A 10,862-nucleotide genomic window follows, 5' to 3' on the forward strand; every position below is an offset into this window, starting at 1 on the left:
GATTGGGTAAGGAGCTCGGACATACGGGAGGAGCTCAGAGTAGAGCCGATGCTCCTCCACATCGAGAGGAGTCAGTTGAGGTGGCTAGGGCATCTGGTAAGGATGCCTCCTGGACGCCTCCCGGGAGAGGTGTTTCGGGCATGTCCCACCGGAAGGAGACCTCGGGTCGGACACAGGACACGATGGAGAGATTACATCTCTCGTCTGGCCTGGGAACGCCTGGGGGTTCCTCCGGAGGAGCTGGCTGAAGAGGCTGGGGAGAGGGCTGTCTGGGATTCCCTGCTGAAACTGTTGCCCCCGTGACCCGGACAAGCGCGAGAAGATGAAGACGAAGTGCAAATATCGATATGCAAATGAAATGAAAACAATGTACTGAAAAAATTTAAACAAAAGCTGGAAAGTGAACATGGCATGATTTTAGTCTGTGATTGTAGACTTCTGTCAGCTCTTGAGGACTCTGATGGCAGTGGGGAAGAAGAAAAGTCTCGAGGTCTTATATTTCACACTCCTGTACCTCCTTCCTGAAGGTAGGGGTGTGAACAGTCTGTGTTGGTGGCAGGTGGGGTCTTTAGTTATGGAGGCAGCTCTCCTGCGGACTCTATGCTTGTAGATATTCTGCAGAGAGGGCAGTAGAGTCCTGGTGATCCTCTCTGCAGGCGTTTGGGGTCCCGGCCATAGTGCTGCCATACCACACGGTGATGCAGTATGTGTCTAATTGAGGCGTTTGATCTATAACATGTGTCCTTTTACTTCAAAGACACACAGGTGCAGGTGCAAAGTACAAAACAGTAGGTTCATTGGATTTCAATGGGAGTTGTTTGTACACAGCACAAAAAAACAATACTAATACTACTAATAATAATCCATCAAAATCAATCTTGCTTCCATTTATTGACATATCCAAGGCTCTAATAATCCCCCCAAGAAAAATCCACTTTGCATTTAGATTATTGAAAATATTTCATTTTTTGTGTGTTTTTTTACGATAAATTTTGGATGCCATCACAAACACTGGCATATAAAGGGTTAAAATATTGAAAATAATCAAACATTTGGTATTTATGATTAGGACTGAAGTAGATGAAAAGATTTATGTAAAAAAAAGCAGAAAAAAATATTAACATATGCCATTTTTATGGCATTTTAAAAGAGGACACTTTTGTCCCTTAGTGGTAACAACGTAACTATTTTTGTAAATCTGGCATTACAAAAAAACTAAAAATCCATCAAAATCAATCTTGCTACTGTTCATTGACATATCCAAGGCTCTAATAATCCCCCCAAGAAAAATCCACTTTGCATTCAGATTATTGAAAATATTCCATTTTTTGTGTGTTTTTTTACAATAAATTTTGGATGCCATCACAAACACTGGCATATAAAGGGTTAAAATATTGAAAATAATCAAACATTTGGTATTTATGATTAGGACTGAAGTAGATGAAAAGATTTATGTAAAAAAAAGCAGAAAAAAATATTAACATATGCCATTTTTATGGCATTTTAAAAGAGGACACTTTTGTCCCTTAGTGGTAACAACGTAACTATTTTTGTAAATCTGACACTACAAAAAAACTAAAAATCCATCAAAATCAATCTTGCTACTGTTCATTGACATATCCAAGGCTCTAATAATCCCCCCAAGAAAAATCAGTTTTGCATTCAGATTATTGAAAATATTTCATTTTTTGTGTGTTTTTTTTACAATAAAATTTGGATGCCATCACAAACACTGGCATATAAAGGGTTAAAATATTGAAAATAATCAAACATTTGGTATTTATGATTAGGACTGAAGTAAATGAAAAGATTTATGTAAAAAAAAAGCAGAAAAAAAATATTAACATATGCCATTTTTATGGCATTTTAAAAGAGGACACTTTTGTCCCTTAGTGGTAACAACGTAACTATTTTTGTAAATCTGACACTACAAAAAAACTAAAAATCCATCAAAATCAGTCTTGCTACTGTTCATTGACATATCCAAGGCTCTAATAATCCCCCCAAGAAAAATCAGTTTTGCATTCAGATTATTGAAAATATTTCATTTTCTGTGTGTTTTTTTACGATGAATTTTGGATGCCATCACAAACACTGGCATATAAAGGGTTAAAATATTGAAAATAATCAAACATTTGGTATTTATGATTAGGACTGAAGTAGATGAAAAGATTTATGTAAAAAAAAGCAGAAAAAAATATTAACATATGCCATTTTTATGGCATTTTAAAAGAGGACACTTTTGTCCCTTAGTGGTAACAACGTAACTATTTTAAAATCAGGTATGAGGGTTAATAATGCTTAACCAGAATCAGCCTCTATAGGTTTTGCTTGTCTGCAATACATTGGTATGTACAGTATACTGCATATTTAGAAATATACTTGTATTATATTTATGGGCTGAATACAAACAACAAACTTACGTTTGTCCATTAAGAGCACAAACATGTCTCTTTTACAACTGTAACATGTCTTCCTCAATATTACCTGGGACTATGTTGTGATTGTAAATGTTCTTTTCACAGAAATGTGGCTCTGACCACCTGAACTACGCTGCAGTGACTTTTCAAAAGAGAGCTAGAAGAAGAGAGCTGGAGACAAATGTTATTTATACTGCTACCAGATAGACTGAGGAGAAACTGGAAATGATGCTGTGTCGTATTAATATGCTTTGTGGTTTTGGATGGCTTGTTGATGTGAGGAAGAAAAAACAAATTCTGCAATAAAGATCTTTTCTATAGTTAACTTTCAGCACTTCCTTTCTCTCTGGCAAATTCTATTTAGCCAAACAAACATATGATTAGTGTTTAATAGAGAGGGAGCTGGTAAAACACTGACAACTGTCTGGATTGGCTCATAGCGCAGTCTGTACTGTTAACAGGAAGAGACAGCATGTGGTCTGAACTCAGCCGAGGTGAAAATCTTGAGACCTGTTAACTGGTATCTTTCTGGAAATAGAATCTGAAAGGACACAGTGAATACTGGCTGACTCTTATCTGCAACACATTTATACACTAGTTTCTGAAGAAAGATTTAGGACAGTGCGGAAAATATAAAACTAACAGATTGTTTTTGGAAACATGAAGGATGGATGATATATGAATTAAGCATGGCTATACAATTACAAGATAAAACATCACAGCAAAACAACTGGCCATCTACATACAGTATGAGTTCAGAAATTGAGAGGAATATTTTACGAGACTGAATACAAAATCATATTGTGAGTCTAATAATGAAGAAAAATCTTTATAAGTATTAATTATTACTAGTACTTTGTACTCTACCACAGTAAGAAGCAGGAGGCCTGCATTAAAAAGAGAAATGGATGCTCGTGTTATTTACACAACGACTGTCCAGAGTCTGTGACAGTTAGATTTAGATTAGCATCTGCAGCAGAGTGTGAGGTTTACATTCCTTGTTTGACAGGAAGAGACAACACCGTGTGGTCTCAACACAACCGAAGCAAAGATCGTGAGTCTTGTTAGATCAAACGTTTCTAAAACAGGCAACTGAAGCCATTTCAACCAGAAAACGTGAACATAACTCCCCATTGTTCATGATATAGCAAAAAAAAACAAAAAAACATTAAGCTAACTGATCAATGCTTCTACAAAAATCCACAAATCTCTGAAATACACACATACATATGTATGAAGACGTTTCACCACTCATCCGAGTAGCTTCTTCAGAACTGAAGAAGCTACTCGGATGAGTGGTGAAAGGTCTTCTGAAAAAACTCTACAAGTCCAATTGCCTTTTTTGGATATACCATGACCTGGATGACTGAGAACCTTCACAGACACGTACATATGTACATACACAACCTGAGAATATTACTGAGGCATCTGTTTATTACACAGGTCAAAATATTTGAGAAGACATTTGAGAAAACCCCCTGCCTCTTTGTAGTGAAAGCAGCCTTACTGGAGCACAGTTGGACACAGGGAAGCAGGTGGACACTGCTTCCCTGCAGTCATACACAAGATGAACAACTTTACCTTGATGACAGTTTTACTTCTCAACAGCTTTAGTGAGTGTAGTGCAAATTATCCAGGAACAACAGTAATTCGCAATGAAAGTCCTAAAACTTACATAAATACAAAATCTGCATCACAGTCGCCAACCACAGCGACACACCCAGAGCTGTTTCCTTTTATCGCCTCAATGTGGTTGTAGTCAAAAAGTGATAATCTGTGGTTGTGTGAAGCTGGTACTCTGCATCATAATATCTGCCAACTGTGTCTACAAGTGTACTGACACACAACAAATGATTTTTCCTAGGCTGGTGAAGGTGGCCTTGCATGAATATGTTGATTAAAAAGCATAATTCTAAGAAAGTGATGTTTTAAACTAGTAAAATATCACTCAGAGGTTAACATGTGGTCCCTAAGATCCATTTCAGAGAGGTTCAGGAGGAAGACTTCACATGTGGTTTATATGAGAACAAACACATAAAGTTATAATGGTGCCAACAGCTTGCTCAGATTTTGAATTTCTCTTGATCAAATAGGTTTCCAGAACATTCTCTTCAACATGACATAATATCAGCATCAGACTGCATTGTTCTTCGAGTCCAGAAATCTGCTGGTGACCATGTGATCCATGGCTTTCACCATCTTTACAATCACACGCTCAAGGGGTAATATGTCTTTCCTGATTTAAATGCCAATACTCCCGCTGGATCAGTAGCTAGCATTAGAATCTTGTAAAGACACATTTGTGCTCAGGTGCTGCTACAGGTTTGTCATGACAATACTTATAGTTTTTATAAACTCTTCACAAACGTAAAGGCTGTTGCATACTTTGCGAGATGTATGTAACAGCAGCCCAAGTTTGGAATTCTTGCAGCTTGTTCTCGACACATCAACCGGGCATGTCACATCAACTTTTTTCTCGTTGGGTGTCCGGCAACTATTCTGTGATTGGTCAGAAATTGGAGTGGGTGTGGTCAATGCAAAAATGCTAGTGGCCACTATGTGAGCTCCCAGATGCTAATATTCACAGTGTGACTGCTAATCTGTCCGGGGTAGCAGCATACTGTGTGTCAATAAAAAATTCAAGGTAAGAAAGTGGTTACGTCTTATCTCTTCTGTTAGATTTCTCATCCTATGTATGGATCTCAAATCAATTACCTTAGCATATCCAGAAAACAAGCTGAAACAAAGGCAATGGAACTTGAAGAGTTTATTGAAGACCATTCACCACTCATCCAAGAAGCTTCACAGACATCACCTTAGCGTGAAAACAGTTTTAAGACAGTCAGGAAATCAACATGCATATTTGCATGTTTTTCTTTTTGCAGGTAATCAGACTTTTGTATTTGTCATTTACATGAGAACAAAGAATTGCAGAGGAGCAAGGTGAACTATTTTCTTACTCATGATCTGTACTGTTATGCTGACTGTTACGATTTAAAAGCTGCATGTACACATCTGTGAAAAATCAAACTGCAACTTCAGGCAAATAGTGAGTCATAATCTGTCATCTTATTTAACGTCATGTAACTGCTTTTTTTTTAAAATACGATTTTAAGAACTATATTTGACATTATCAACTAAATAAACTATGATAACCCCAACCCTATCTGTAACTTTAAGTTTTTGCAATATTAGTGATTTAACAAGATTTATTGTGAGCAAAACAGAAACTATCACCACTGTATATCCATTACCCTTCTAATTGTATTTCCTCATCTGAAAAGCATGGAAATTTCCATCAGTTCAACCAGATGTGGTTTACTCAAGGAAGAAAAAAATTGAGTTTTTCTGGTAGTACTGTAACCATAGCAACTACTTGTGTAAAGTTTCTGAAGCAGGGTGGAAAACGGCAAATAGCAGAAAAATAGTCACCTAAAATGCTATCTAAACACTGTAAATCTTAACAATGTTGGTTTTGTGTCTTACTATTTAGCTTTTTATATAATAGTCAAATATTCAAATAAATACTGAATGGCAACTGTTTGCATGATTTCATCATTTAATACGTGATCAATGACACTTTTTGCGTTCTAAATGCACCTTAAAAGGAAAGGTTTCAAGTTTTTAATACTCTTATCAACACTGGAGTGGACAAACAGGCTTGCTTTATGCCAGTGTATGTTATTATTATTGCAACGGTCTAAAACAATAGCTAATACTGTCCAGAATATTCTCCAGAATAAGCCAGAAATCCATTTTCTTATTGTTGTTGAAAGTTTGTAACTGAGACGCCTGCACAACCTTATGAGGAACAATTTGTCCACTCTGTACAACTGCCACACTTCAGATTCTGCTTGCTTTCCACATTTTCTGCTGGGAAATCAGACAAAGTACGGTGCAGGCGAGGTCACAGTAACATAACATGCTTGTGTTAACCCACAGTTTATATGATTTCTTTTTGGTGCACCCGACATGGCTTTCAGATTTTGAACAAACTAATCTACAGTGAGTGTGGTTAAGTAACTTTAAACATTCTTATTTTCAGAGCTCAGATAAGCTGAACTACGCAGCTTTAAGTTTCCGGGGGAAAGCAAAAAGAGGCCGCAGTCATCCATCTGAGAGAGAGAGATGGAGCCACAAGTTGTATATGCTGCCACCGGATAGACACAGGAAGCACCAGGAACTGCAGCTCAGCTTTGTCATATTAACTTTCACAGACTGGCAACCTGGACAAGCAGTAACAGAAGATGAATGAATGTAGTTTTGGGTGAATAAAATAAAATGTAAATGATTCTGTATGTATGTTCTGGTTTTGGCCATTCTTTCAGAACACATTTGTTTGTGCTTTTCTTAACTGCAGTCAAGTATCTGTTCTTATTGTGTTTGCCTTTTGTCTGAGAGCAAAACAAAAGAGAGAGAGACCATAGTTGAAGTGTGATGGAGGAGGAGTCAAAAAAAAGGAACAATTACTCTCGACGCTTCTCAAGAGGAGAGTCAGTGGGAGGAGTGATATACACGTGTTTTACAGGAAGAGACAGTACAGTGTGGTCTGAGAACAACTGAGGGGAAAATCACAAGCTCTGCTGAAAGTTAGAAAAGCAAGTGAGACTTCACTAACAAGACGTTTTGTGTTGTTTAGCAGAAAATGATCCGCATCCTGAATAAAACAAGATGAATTCTTCTTTTCATACATGATCCTAAATAGTTTTATACAGCATGGCTCACAAAGTCTTGCTGTAATTGGCCAGAGTCATTGTAACTGTATCCTACTCCACAGGAGGCAGCAGGAGCATAACGCTCAGAATAGCAGCATTGCATTGCATTGCAGGTTATGAACAGTACATGTTCAGTACATGACTCTAAATACTAAATATTAATTTCCAGAATCTGGGCTCTTATGACCTGAACTCTGCAGCATTGAGGATGTTTCCAATAACTGCAAGAAGCAGAAGGCCTGCATTAGAGAGAGAAGTTGAAACGCATGTTATTTATGTTGCGAGCAGATAAACTTGCTGTTCCGTGTGGGTGACTGAAAAATATCTTTGGAATAAAGTTCCCATTTCCATGAAGAGTTTGTGTACGTTTGTCTAATTTTGAACGCCCCTGCTCGTGACCTGAAAAGAACACAAGTGTATTTGACGTTTGAAGAGGAGGAGCCACAAAGGACACTGGTGACAGTCTCAGTTATTCATAGTAATAGTCAAATGGTGGGGGGTGTGAGGTGTGAATGAGATACACATCAGTTCACGGGAAGAGACAGCCCAGTGTGGTCTGAGCATAACTGAAACAAGGTCTTTACAGTCAGTACTTCAGCTTTAAAACTAAGTATAAACAGATCAGCATTTGACTAAACTATACCAGCCTTCATATTTACACAGACATTTTCTAAAAAATATTGAAGAAAATAAACATTAATGGAGCAATCAACTGTTAATGACAAACATTATCTGTGTGAGTCATAAAATCTTCACAACAGGAAGACTTCAGCCCTGACCACAAACATCAAATGACTTGCTGCTCTTAAAACAAAGAACAAAGTTACTTTAGAAAAACAGTCTCTCTTTTGTGATGCTTGTTTAAGAACAAAAATGAAACAGAAGCGTCTCATGATCCACAAAATGATTGGACCACTGGATTCTGTGGCAACACTGTGTCTACAAAAGTCATGTAAATCAGGCTTTAGCTTAGCTTTAGCCTAAGAAGCACTTCTAATGAACACCGTATTTGTGAATGTAACAGCTACAGCATAAAAGCGATTGTCGGGAAAAGTTTTATATAGTGATTGTTTTGAGTTTAGTTTGAGTTGTCAGTCTCTTTAATGTTAGTACTTGTCCAGGGCACAGTGATGACTGACAAGCTGTTTGTGGTTCAACCTTCATTTCTATAATAAGATAAAATATGAACTAAAGTGTTTTCATCAGACTTTTCTCTATTTAATTTAAATTTTTGAAATTCTCTTTTGTGTCCTGACACAGTGAGTGTGTCAAGGGCATGTCTGCATGCACATGCGAGCAAAAATAAGTCTTGAGCCCTCCCCCTGTCATTTTCCATTGTGGTGAGAACACCATGCATCAGTCAAAGCGAAAACCACACAAAGACTAGCCTTTATCTCAGTGCAAAAATGCTGCATGCATCAACTACTGTGCTACTCTCACACTAAAAGTGTACTTCTCTATTTTAAAAACTATCTTCAGTCCGTTTCTTAAGCCACCAGCTACTTTACCAATCTCATGTCACTCTTATAAAAGTCTGTACAGTTTATTTTTTATGCTTACAGATAAAAAATAAAATCTATGGTTCTTAGGTTCTTACTGGTCTGTTCTCAGCAACACATCTTTAGGCATGATTTTAAAGCATGATTAAAATTTATATGCACCTATATCTGCACCATCAGTGATACCACACAGACAGGTAAAGCACCCGTCAGGCCCAAACTGTCATATTGCTGCTGGTATCTTTGCTGCAAAAATAGGTCACCATGTGTGAAACCATACATACTGTACATCCTCCTTGAGCTTCAAACCAACCAAAATGAAATTCAGACAAAGACAAATACCAGAACAGAGTTGTTGTCTCTGTCCTTGAACTGCGGTAGAAGCACAAAATCCATATTAAATGTGAATCCACCCTGAGGATTTGGTGTTCACTGGTGTCAAAGTTAGTTCAATCACTTCAACTGAATTTGTTCAGCGTCTGGCCAGAAGTGGCAGTATTGTGCACAGTGCTGGTGAGTAGCACTCCATTTGGTGAGAGAAGAAGAAATCCATCTCACCAATAGAGCAAGGCATCTCTGAATGTGGGTGTGTGTCTATATTCCCGTTCTCTTAACAACTGTGGATCTAATTCCAACCAAACATGTTGAGTGGAATCAGATTCAATAAAAGTGAAAACATACCCAACCTTCCACTTAATGTTTTTCCTGACAGTCCTAAATCAGATATAGTTGTTTTTTAGTGCTGTCCCTCCCAACGTGTTCCCTATCAAGATATTCTCGTCACCAGAAGCGCGACCTTCTAATAAATTATATATATGCAATACCAGTCATCAGATACCTCGCTGGGATCATAAGCTGGCCAAAGGAGGAGATAGAAGCCACAGACATCAAGACAATAAAGCTCCTCACCATGCACGGAGGGTTTCACCCCAAATCCAGCACCCTGAGACTATACACTAAGTGGAAAGAGGGAGGCCGAGGACTCGTGAGCATCAAGGCCACTATCCAGGATGAAACATCAAAAATCCAAGAGTACATCAGAAAGATGGCCACAAAGGACGAACTGCTAAATGAATGTCTCAGGCAACTGAAATCCGATAAGAGTGCAGAGGAAGAGGAGCAGATCACCTGGAGGGACAAGCCCCTACACAGCATGTACCACCGCCAAATTGAAGAAGTGGCTGATATCGAGAAGACCTACCAATGGCTAGAAAAGGCTGGACTCAGAGACAGCACAGAGGCACTGATCATGGCAGCACAAGAACAGGCCCTAGGTACAAGAGCCATAGAGGCCAAGATCTACAAGAGTAGATCAGATCCGAGGTGCAGACTATGCAAAGATGCCCCTGAAACAGTCCAGCACATAATAGCAGGGTGCAAGATGCTAGCCGGGTCAGCATACATGGAGAGACACAACCAAGTGGCTGGAATAGTGTACAGGAACATCTGTACCCAGTATGGAATAGAAGTACCCAAATCCCAATGGGCCGCACCACAGAAGGTGGCTGAGAACAACAGGGCCAAGGTGCTGTTGGACTTCAGCTTCCAGACTGACAAACAGGTCCTGGCTAACCAACCGGACATAGTGGTGGTAGACAAAGAGCAGAAGAAGGCGGTGGTGATAGATGTGGCGATACCAGCAGACGCCAACATCAGAAAGAAGGAACACGAAAAAGTTGAGAAGTACCAAGGGTTGAAAGAACAGCTGGAGCAGATGTGGAAGGTCAAGGCGAGCGTGATCCCCGTGGTAGTAGGAGCACTCGGGGCAGTGACCCCCAAACTGGGGGAGTGGCTCCAACAGATCCCAGGAACAACATCAGAAGCCTCAGTCCAGAAGAGCACAGTCCTAGGAACAGCTAAGATACTGTGCAGAACCCTCAACCTCCCAGGCCTCTGGTAGAGGACCCGAGCTTGAGGATGACACAGATACCACCCCAAGAGGATGAGAGGGACGTTTTATACATATATATATTCTGATTATATATTCATAATCAGTCTCTACACTGGTATTGGAAAAGGGAGTGTAGGAACTAACCGGGTATGCAACAAATAGCTATAGAACCATCTCTTTTTAACCAGAGCCACACACATCAATGTCCTACACATTTAACTAAAAATAAATCAAAAAAATACAGGCACATATCAAACCTCTCTGGACCTCACAGGATTCTTCTCAAGCAGACTAAATGACACAGACTGACCTCTAAACACTGATTAGTATCTGCATT

The sequence above is a fragment of the Chelon labrosus genome (assembly GCF_963514085.1).
Source record: "Chelon labrosus genome assembly, chromosome: 1".
NCBI lineage: Eukaryota > Metazoa > Chordata > Actinopteri > Mugiliformes > Mugilidae > Chelon > Chelon labrosus.